Source organism: Mchenga conophoros, linkage group LG4 (genome assembly GCF_057382185.1).
Source record: "Mchenga conophoros isolate Kocher_MC1m ecotype Shallow Benthic linkage group LG4, M_conophoros_male_GT1.1, whole genome shotgun sequence".
In the NCBI taxonomy this organism is placed as follows: Eukaryota; Metazoa; Chordata; class Actinopteri; order Cichliformes; family Cichlidae; genus Mchenga; species Mchenga conophoros.
The window spans coordinates 17,412,000-17,422,380 of record NC_140529.1 but is presented as its reverse complement, the minus strand read 5'-3'; the positions used below and the strand labels follow the sequence as shown (position 1 = coordinate 17,422,380).

Here is a 10,381-nt window from a genome sequence, read left to right as displayed (position 1 = left end):
TGCAGCCATGGGTCACTGTGAGCATCACAGGGAAGGTTGAAGCCGCCCACTGCAGCTGTAAGGCCGGAGTCACGGAGACCTGCACCCACGTCACTGCTCTTCTGTTTAATGTAGAAGCAACAGTGATCTGTGGCACAAGGACTGTTACAGATGAACCTGCATACTGGGTTTTGCTGGGTAATATGACCAAGATACAGCCAGAGGTTGGCCATAAGATAGACTTCTCCTCTTCAGCTGCCCAAAAAAAGGCTCTTGATCAGAACAAACAGACCATCTGTAGTGACAGGTAAAAGGAGCCGTCCTCAAAAAAGAAAAATCCCACCTGCTACTGTGGAGGAGTTGTCACTGCTATAATGCCATCATGTTTTATCTAGGGGTCTAGATTTATGCCTATAGTGCACTGCCATGTAAATAATTTGCATTTACTGAATGAGTATCACTGTTCAAAAATTGAATAAAGAAACAAACTAATTTTTGCCTTTTTTTTTTTTTTTATTAAAACCACTTTATAGAACATCACATCAGTTACAATGTAGAATCCATGTCACTGGAGAATTTTGATTCAATAAACAGTAAAAAGGTGAGCTGTGAAGACCAAGGACAAGTGCAGCTCACAGGTTTTCTATCCAAGGAATCCCAGAAGATTGCATGGTGTCATTGCCCAGCAGTTGTTCGCAGGACATATGGACTCAACCTCAACAATCCCTCACACTGAGCAGCATGAAGTGACAGTGCAGAGGAAAAACTCCCCTTTAACAAGAAGAAACCTCCAGCAGAACCCGGTTCAGTACCAGCAGCCATCTGGGTTTGGAGGAGAGAGAGAGACACAGAACTACCAAAAGTATATTTTTTTTTTATGTGATTGGCTGTTGTTGTAATTCAAGCCCTGAGTGTAGAGCAGGTAAGATATAAAGTTGCATCCTAAATTCCATGCTCATGCAGAGTGTTTAGTTTATGACTTTTTCACCTGGTCATTTCTTGATGAACAGATGGTCTTTTAGGGTTGACCAAGCTGGTACCTTGACTCTGTTCTCTGCAAGATGTTGCAAAAAACAAAATCATATGGAGACAATATTGGACACAAAATATATAACAATTTAGTTAAATGTAGCATTAACTCATAGGTCTTGCTAAAGTAAACCTTGTATTCTGATTCATCACAGCAGCAGTTCAGTTGGATGATGTCAGTAACTGCAGCAAGTGTCTTGCTGACTGAATAATTACATCTTGCATAATCTGAAACAAACACATAAAGACAGAAACAATTTATAAATTAACGTTTGATAAAATCTAAGAATTAATCATTTATTAGATACCAATATGAATATGTCTACCATAAAACTTGTATGGAGTGAAGTTACATTCAATCAAGATGGTCTGGCATGCTACAACTTTGTAGTTGTTAAGTTCTGGCTACAAGTATACATACCCATCTTGTACATGTTCTTTAACATTATTATTATTATTATTATCATCATCATCCTCCTACCCAATTATCTGTTTCTTTTAATCAGAGTATGCTGTTTTAATGACTTTACAATATCATTTACATTGTGTTCCTTACATTTTCCCCAATTGTATGTTATATTAATCCTATATTTCCGTTTTAATATTTCTAATGTTTGCCTTGTTTTCTTCACTGTCTGGTCTGCCTTTGTCTCACCTTTATGGATGCATTTACACCTAAATGTCCCCAACAAAGGATGTTTTAATTCACCACTATTCCAGTGAAACACGAGTCTCCCACCTTCCTGCTACCGGTCTCGAGTTTTTGTTCACCAAAGCACACACCAACTTCATACTGACGGACAGATCACTGCCCTTTTGCCGCCTTGTCTGACCGTGTTTTGTGGCTTTGGTTCACTTCGCCTCACTCTTCCCCATTCTTGTCATTAAATCAGGCCGTTCTGCAACCATGGCAGCCATTCAATCTATGGCTTTATTCATGGTGTATTTTACCACTTCACCAAAGGCCGTTTTCGTTTACAACATTATATTTGCAGTGTTCGTCTATCTATCAATATCTGCGGAGTATTTTTTAACGAGTATCCTATTTTCTAAAGTACAGCATGTAAAGGGTAGCTCGGTTAGCAGGATGCTAGCATGTAGCGCTTAGTGAGACACGCCTCAGACGAGTTGAGCAAAGACCCCGTCTGTGTACTTTATACGTGAGCAACGAATTTAAATAAAATTAACGTTTCAAAAGACAAACTTGAAGATAAAAAACAATATACTTACCGGAGAATCGCCAGGGTTTGCCGCTTCCATCTTGCTGCTCCTAAATTCAAAACTGCCTCTGCAGTCAGGCAGGGGAGGCGTGGAAATTGTCTTTGAGTTAGTCAAACGTTTTCCTTAGTTCGAGTAGATGATAAAATAAAAATAAATGGGATTTTAAGTAGGACTAGGCGTTCTGTAATGATCTCTATTTAGGAGAAAAACTTAATCACTCACCTCTAAACAGCTCTCTTTTAGGAGACAAACTGCTGGCTAACGGTGTCATGTGATCAAACAGCGTAATTTAATTGGCCGAGAGCCACTCGACTCGATCTGGTGCTGATTGCTCTGGCTTGGGTCATTAAAGTTCATCACTTTTGCAGTTGAGTTTTTGCAGGTGAATTTTTGCAGGTGAATTTTTGGCAGGTGAATTTTTTTCAGGTGAATTTTTGCAGGTGAATTTTTTGCAGGTGAATTTTTGCAGGTGAATATTTTTGCAGGGAAATTTGGAGGATAAAAATTCAGTGTCATAAATTCAATGTCTAAAAATACTTGAATTCTGATGATACTATATTTCTTCCATAGATCATAACTGACCTCAAAGCAGTAAAAAGGACAGCCATTGGCAGCTTATAGAGCATGTCTAGTCTCCCATCAAAGACCACAGGTTTATACACAAACAACCAGTAAAAGCTGCTAGCCTAAAAGCTTGAAAAGCTGAAGAAATTGTTAATGGGACACTAATGAAATGGAGAGACACTATAAATTCTACTGGCTAATAGTCAAGCACAGTAAAGACTGCTTCCAGAGACCAGAGCCAACTGTGCCACATGATGGCAGTCATTTAAAGACTGGCTGCATAAGGGTGAGAAGCTTTAGGACAGGACACTGTTTGAGATGCAAGGAGATGTGTGTTGAAAAAACATACTTAGTATATCATTGGGATTTACATAATTTTTGGAGCAAAAAAATCAACTCCTTGAAAAGTAAAATCAGTCAATTGTAAGGTTACGAAAAGTTTGAGTTTCTCCAGGAAAGAGATGTAAGTTATTATGTTATGATGTCACAATACAGTGTGCTGTGTGTGTTGGGGAAGGTGGTATTGCTAAATGTCATTCTTCTGTCTGTCTGGGCCTCTTGGGGTCATTACAACATCACACCGGAGGACAAGACTGGAGTAAAACTGACAAATGAACCTGTCCTGCCTATCTGAGCACACACACAGAGACAGGCACTCACACATGTACAGATGGTGGGACAGTCTCGTATGTCAGCAACCTGATGGAAATCTGGCCTGGACTAACCAGCTGGAAAAGTGACCCTCTGGTTAATGGAGTGGCTGGAGAAATGAGAGGATGAAAGAGAGAGAGGTAAAATATGAGTGAGGAAAAGTTGCAGAGGCTGGGAAAGTAAGAGTAGGTGTGGGGGAGAACGGGCACATTTATAGAGTCTGTTCATTTCCTAGGAATACACTTGTCCCAAAATTTGCTGCAATTGGCCGAAAGGGTTACTGACAGAGTAACCTAAACACAGTTCTCAATGAGTTGAAGTCATGTTAAGACCTAAATGTCTGAAATATTCATTCACAATACTTTTAGGCAAATAAACCCAACTTATATTTTAGTTATGACAAGCATAATAAACTCCATCGGTTTTTCCTACAGGGAGGCTGGTTTTTCCAATAAAACAATTGCAGGCTTATAAATAGATACAACAGGAGCAACAGGAGTTTAGTAACCACAGCAGAAAATGTGTGCATGGGTGAATAACAAGCAGCTGGATGTTGCAATAGATAGTGACTGCTATTAGATGTGTGCTGATAGACATTCTCATTTCTAATACTCATTTAATCTGTGAAATCAAAATCGTGAATGTCATAAAGTGACTCATTAAATGTCATGACTTGCATACTTTGAAATCTGTAAAAAGTTTAAATCTGTAATTATTAACTCTACTCATTCTATGAAAGCATAATTAAAAACTTTAACATTTTATTCATTTTTTCAGCCAAGTGAGAGGAGGAGAAATTAAGAAAAAAAGACATAAAAGTGCATAAACTTTATAACTACAATAAATAAGTAAGAATGGGCAAGAACCATCAAAAGGAAAGGGTAAAGTCATTCATATGACTCTGCAGTAGTCACGCATCTTCACTGGCTCCAGCAACAAAGAAGAGTGATGGAGTGGGACTGCACTGAAGCATTGAAGTTCCAGAGCTACTCTTAGCATCATGTCCTAACAGTCCATTAGTTGTGTAACATACACCTGAATTGTGGCCATACTCAGTATTTAAAAGACAGACATTGTTTCCATGTTTGAAAATTGAAGCCAGTGTGGAAATATCATAAACTTGCATTCTTTCTTATGACCCCCAGGGGACAAAATTTCTAGAAACCCTCCAGCTCCTTTTACCTATGAAACAATATATCTCAGGGTTTTACAACTGGATTCACCCAACCAACTTGTAAAGTCATGGTGGCTACATCTGTCTTCAGTATAACAGTCATGAACTGATCACCAAATAAGCAAATTAATATAGTAATTGTTGTAATATAGTAATAGAGGGGTTTTTCTTTAAAGATGATTACTGGTGGGTAAAACATCCTTTAGGATCAGTAGCTGCTAGCAAAGCATTAATTACTGTCTTGCCATTATTTACTGATTATTGATGTATGTTTTTATTTTCTTTTTCTTTAAGTGACCAAAAAGAAACAGTTTAAATAAATAAACATATAAACATTATGTTCGCACAAATCTTGCAAAAAAAAAAAAAATGGGAACATGCATTAGCCAACAATAAACCAGCAACCCTGGTTTTAGTCGATTATGTAAACTGTAATAATGGTCAAAATTAATAAAGTTTGGATTAGATATAGTACGTTTATGTCATAAGACAGGCAACCAGCGCTCACGTTTCATCAACATAAATGAATATTTTGCCCATAACCCTCTAAGCGGTGGCAGCACTGACCCATCAAGATCGAAAACTCTTGAGTGTACTGTATGTTTGTACACTTTCATCCCAGCAGTGTAAAGATAGTCCACAACATATTCAGAAATGTTATGAAAGTTGAGCGCTACAGCTCAGGTTTCCAGTGTTGGGAAGGTTACTTTTAAAATGTATTCCACTACAGATTACAGAATACATGCCCCGAAATGTATTTTGTAACATATTCCGTTTCGTTACTCAATGAGAGTAACGTATTCTGAATACTTTGGATTACTTAATATATTATCATGCTGTTTACAACTACATGAATGTGATTTATTACTATTACTGAAGGTCCGCGGCTCCGAACCGTAGTAGGGACCTCTGGCTAATACGTCGGGTTCCGTGTCGGGCTCGTAGCCAAAAAATAGCTTTACTTTGTTGTCTGGGTCAAGTTTGCTAGCGAGAGACAGAGAGAGGCGTTGAAAGGCTGCTCCAACGGAACTTATTGTTTCGGAGGAAAACACGAACACGTTGTACAGTCGAGTCTTAATAGCTTACTTACAACTGGGCTCGTCAGGCACTCTTCTTGGCTGCAGTGGTTATTATTATATTTACATGCTTCCAGCTCCCGTTTCTGCTCGATGACAACTCATAGTTTTCCACTCTCCTTTTTCTCCCTCCTCGTGCTCACAGACACATAACGGGTATGGCAGTCCATTCTCCCTGCAGCACGGACTACACTGCCCATAAGCAGTGGCGTGTCTAGAAAATTTTTGTTGGGGGGGCCAGGTAGGGGCACAGATTTGGAGAAGGGTGGCAGATTTAATTGGCAGATAATGTTTAAAAAAAAATTCTACCAACCCTTAACCATAATTAAATAATCCTATAAACCTAATAACCAAATGCACTTTTAACTCTTATTAGAATGAGATTTTAACCACTACGGTGCAAAGTTTTTAGATACTGCGTTGATAAAGTACAAGAGATACAATCAGTGCTTTGTCAGTGTTTACTCAGCATTCAAGGACAGCAATATTTGCATAGTATTTTTACTGACATATAGTGCACATATGTTTTGGGCAAAAACATTTTTGAAAATTAAAATACGAACATTTGTAACAAACAATTGACAAATTAGCCAATGCCAATGCAAAACTTTATCTGCCTGTTAAAAAAAGAAGATAATCTTCTCACAAACTGGTGTTTGATTTTGAAACAGGAAAAAAGTGGGGAAACAACTGAAAAGACTAACATTTGAATGAAACCTGAAAGCAAGTAAATACTTTCTATGCTGCCTTATCGTAAACTTTGGTAATATTGATAAAGAACAACACTGGCTGATGATAAAATACAGTCAGCTGGCATGGTGACACTGCCAGTATTAACCTGCAGGGCTGGACTGGGACAAAAAAATTGGGCATTTTTACTACAGACCGACCCACCAGGTAGTAAAGCCATAAAGACTTTGACTGAAAACAAACCCTGTTGTGACAGTGATGTACAGTCTTGTTGGTATATGTATGATTTCTATACATTTTACGTCAGATAAAAACTTTGGTTGTAAGATTTAGATAATTATTTAATAAAAACTAATTATTTTAAATGAGAATAAGAAAGAAAAGTATTTCTTTGTGCCCACCTTTCCCTGTTAATGCCCTACCTGGCCCCCTAGCAAAACTTTGCTAGACCCGCCCCTGCACAGTTACCAGCTGTCAGCTACATAAAAAAGGATCCTGGTGTTATTTGTCTCTCAGAAACAGTTCATAACTTCCCTTCAACTCATTCATGTGAACTAAAAGGTAAACCTGTTTCTCCATCACCTGTTCAGCTCTGATGGTTCAGTAAGGACATCTCCTGGTTTCATCTTCATGTTTCCCTCTCACCACATATCTAAACAGACATCATGACCAGCAGCTTTACAGCTGTGGCTCCAGCAAACATCAGCTGATACTAGAAATTAATATTAAATACATTCTAACAACAGCTGATCAAGCTTAAACGTGCTGCTGTTGTTTAGCGCGACATCTGCTGGTTTCCTCTTTCTGGCAAAGTGGGCGATAAACAAACAAGAGAGAAAACCCGATCAGCTGATCATTGATCAGTTTCATGATTGAAGTAGCAACAGGAGAGGGAGGGGGAGAGAATGAGAGAAGAGGCAGCTGTGCAGCATAAAGACAGAATAAATCCAGCTTTGTGTCTTTTTTCCATTCTAGCTAAAGTCCGGGACAAACTGCGTCTCTTCTCAGCTCAATACGAAACGCGTAATATTTTCTCTGAATGAGGGACCATTCCATTTTTTTAAGGAGCCGTTGGCAACTCTACTAACCTTATGAATAAAATAAAGTTCACTATCAGTAACATCATAGCACCCACCCAGCTGTATAAAAACTCCGTCAAACTGGCTAGAACGCAGTATGAGTTATTGCAACTGACAGTAAAAAGTCAGCAACATGAAAATAAACTCCACCTAAACATGGTTTATATCTGACCCAGATAGACTGCAGGTCATAACTTCTTACCTGAAGTTCAGTTCACCTGACACTCGGACTGGTGGCTGCTTCGGGTCTCTCCTCCTGCCTCCCCTTCCCTCATCCACCTGTTGCCTCTGTGGAACCCCGTCATAGCCACCACCAAACAACGGAGTTATTTCTACACATCGACCTGCATCTGGCCAATCCACCACCTCTCATTGTTCATGCCATTACAAAAAAAAAATAAAAAATAAGTCACTGGGGATATGCCCGGTATGCCCGATGGCCAGTCCAGCTATGTTAACCTGCAACCAAATCTGCAGCTCCATACAGCAATGTTACGACTTAGATTATATCTAATAACTCATAACTCTTATGTTAGCTGCCCTCAGTAGCATACTGTCTGAAATATTCCACAGCTGCAATAATTAGTGTGAATGCTTGAAAAGCATTCACAGTATTGTTGTTGTAATCTTTATTATTATTATTATTATTATTGTGTGGATGCTTTAAGCATCCACACTATTGAGTTCCTGTTTCTCTTTATTCTTTATTATTATTATTATTATTCTAGTTGCTTCCGTACACTTTTCGCCGTTAAACTACTTCCACAATTTTCAGCCGATTTTCACCGTTCAAATTTTAAACTATTCTGCTATTTTTGCTCTTTCCTGCTACGATTTTTGCTATTTTTAACTATTATACTTTTTAAAATATTAAGCTTTTTTCCTTTAATTTGTCCCATTGAAATGAATGGGAAACTTCAGCAATTCTGCTAAAATTTGCTTGTTTTTGAAACTTAACTACTTCCTCATATTTTCACCTAGAACAACCATTCAAACTTTAAAATGTTCACAAATTATTGGGCTATTCAGGTATGATTCAGCTTTTTCAAATCTTTTACTGTTTTACTTTTATGCCTCTTAAAGTTTTGAGTTGCAAAATTGTGATTTTTCACAAAATACATGTGTTGTTATGGTTGCTATGCTCTTGGCTTCCAGTGTGCCACTGAAGGTTTTGCAATTTTCACTTCATGTCCGAACAACTTCCTGCTACTTGCTCAATTTTCACTCAACTTCCACAAATTATACATCAAAACGTAGGTATTTTTGCTGGCTTTCAGAAAATGTCACCATCATTGTTGTGGGATTTATAGAATTTTTGCAAATCTCCTCAGACTAACACAAGGTCAGAAAACTCTCCATATAAAGTGAATGGAGAGCTTGTTCAAAATCACCGCTGGATTTCTGTAATGAGAGGCATATTCGAATCGTCATATCTCCTTAACGAAGCAAAGTTAAGACATGAGGCTTGTCCCCGAATATCTTCAGACACCCCTGACGCTCACAATTCAAGAATTTCTTTCTCACCTATTACCGTTCTGAAATGAGTTGGACTTGTTTGAGGGTAGGAAATTCGTCCTTCGCTCAGATTTCTTCAGATTTCAAACTGTGGAAATGAACCACTTTTTTCTCTCGTCATAACTTTTTGTTGGATTTCCACAGAGACCTGAAAATTTCCATGATTGTTCACCAAAGCCTGCTGTCTCTTACGGTGAAAGAAAGATATCGATACTCCAAATAGATTTCGAGTTAGAAAGCGTTGTTTGAGGGCAAGTCAAGGCAGTTTTTGCTTCGCTCTACTCAGTTATGGTGCATTACAAGTCAAATATCTTTAATAATTCATATTTTAATGATAAATTGTAAACACTGGAAGATTCCCCCATCTCTTCTGAACAAAACGGTGTAAGAATGACCGCTCTAGCCCCTACGGTTTGGAAATTATGGTCATTTGTTTGAGGGGAGTCCTCACTATGAGAAATAGGCTGCAATAATCCTGTGCCTCTCTGTGCTGCGTGTGTAAAAAGAGGCACATGTTTTGGCGGGAAAAAGTACACAGGCTCTCTGATTGGTGGATTCAAATTCAGCAGCTCCCAGGCTGACCTAGAAAAATACTTCTCTCTCCCTGTGCATTTTTTTGCTGATTTTTTCATTTAACAAGTATATTTGAGGGACCCTCAGCATGTCCCAGCATTTTTTCAGCTGTCCATTTTGCTTTTCCAATTTTTCTGTTTAACTTATTACTATTGTGCTAAATAATAATATTTCTGCTATTTTATAAGATTTGTGCCTAATATAGTATTTCTGCTGAATTACAATATTTCTGCTTTTTATACTATTTGTGCTAAAACATAGTATTTCTACTAAATGTAGTATTTATGCTTAATCATACTATTTCTGCTTTTTATGGGATTTGTGCCTAATATAGTATTTCTGCTTTTTATAGGATTTTTGCTCAAACATAGTATTTCTACTAAATGTAGTGTTTATGCTTAATCATCCTATTTCTGCTTTTTATAGGATTTGTGCTTAATATAGTATTTCTGCTAAATTATAATATTTCTGCTTTTTATAGTATTTGTGCTAAAACATAGTATTTCTACTAAATGTAGTATTTATGCTTAATCATAGTATTTCTATATATTTCTGCCAGGTCCCCAGGCAGCCAATCCTCTGTGAGGACTGAGAAATTCAAATTTTCAAATCAGGGCCTGCACGGCTTCCCAGCCAATCATATATGTGTCCTGAGGCATTCAAATTTGCATATTGGGGCCTTCATGGCTTCTAAGCCAGCCAATCATATCTGAGGGCTGAGGAATTCAAATCCACAAATCAGGGCCTGCACAGCTTCCCAGCCAGCCAATCATGTATGTGGGCTCCAGGTATTCAAATTTGCATATTGGGGAATTCGTGGCTTCTAAGTC

At 38.1% G+C, this 10,381-nt stretch overlaps 1 long non-coding RNA gene across 1 annotated transcript; it reads right to left on the bottom strand.

The window, feature by feature from the left end:
• Positions 1–396: 396 nt before the first annotated feature.
• On the bottom strand, positions 397–2,505 carry LOC146575846 (uncharacterized). The gene is made up of 5 exons (XR_014892331.1): positions 2,452–2,505; positions 2,239–2,296; positions 1,142–1,236; positions 968–1,033; positions 397–801 (listed from the first exon to the last, which is right to left on the bottom strand). It is a non-coding gene; the product is annotated as an uncharacterized LOC146575846 (long non-coding RNA).
• Between the last annotated feature and the right edge of the window lie 7,876 nt (positions 2,506–10,381).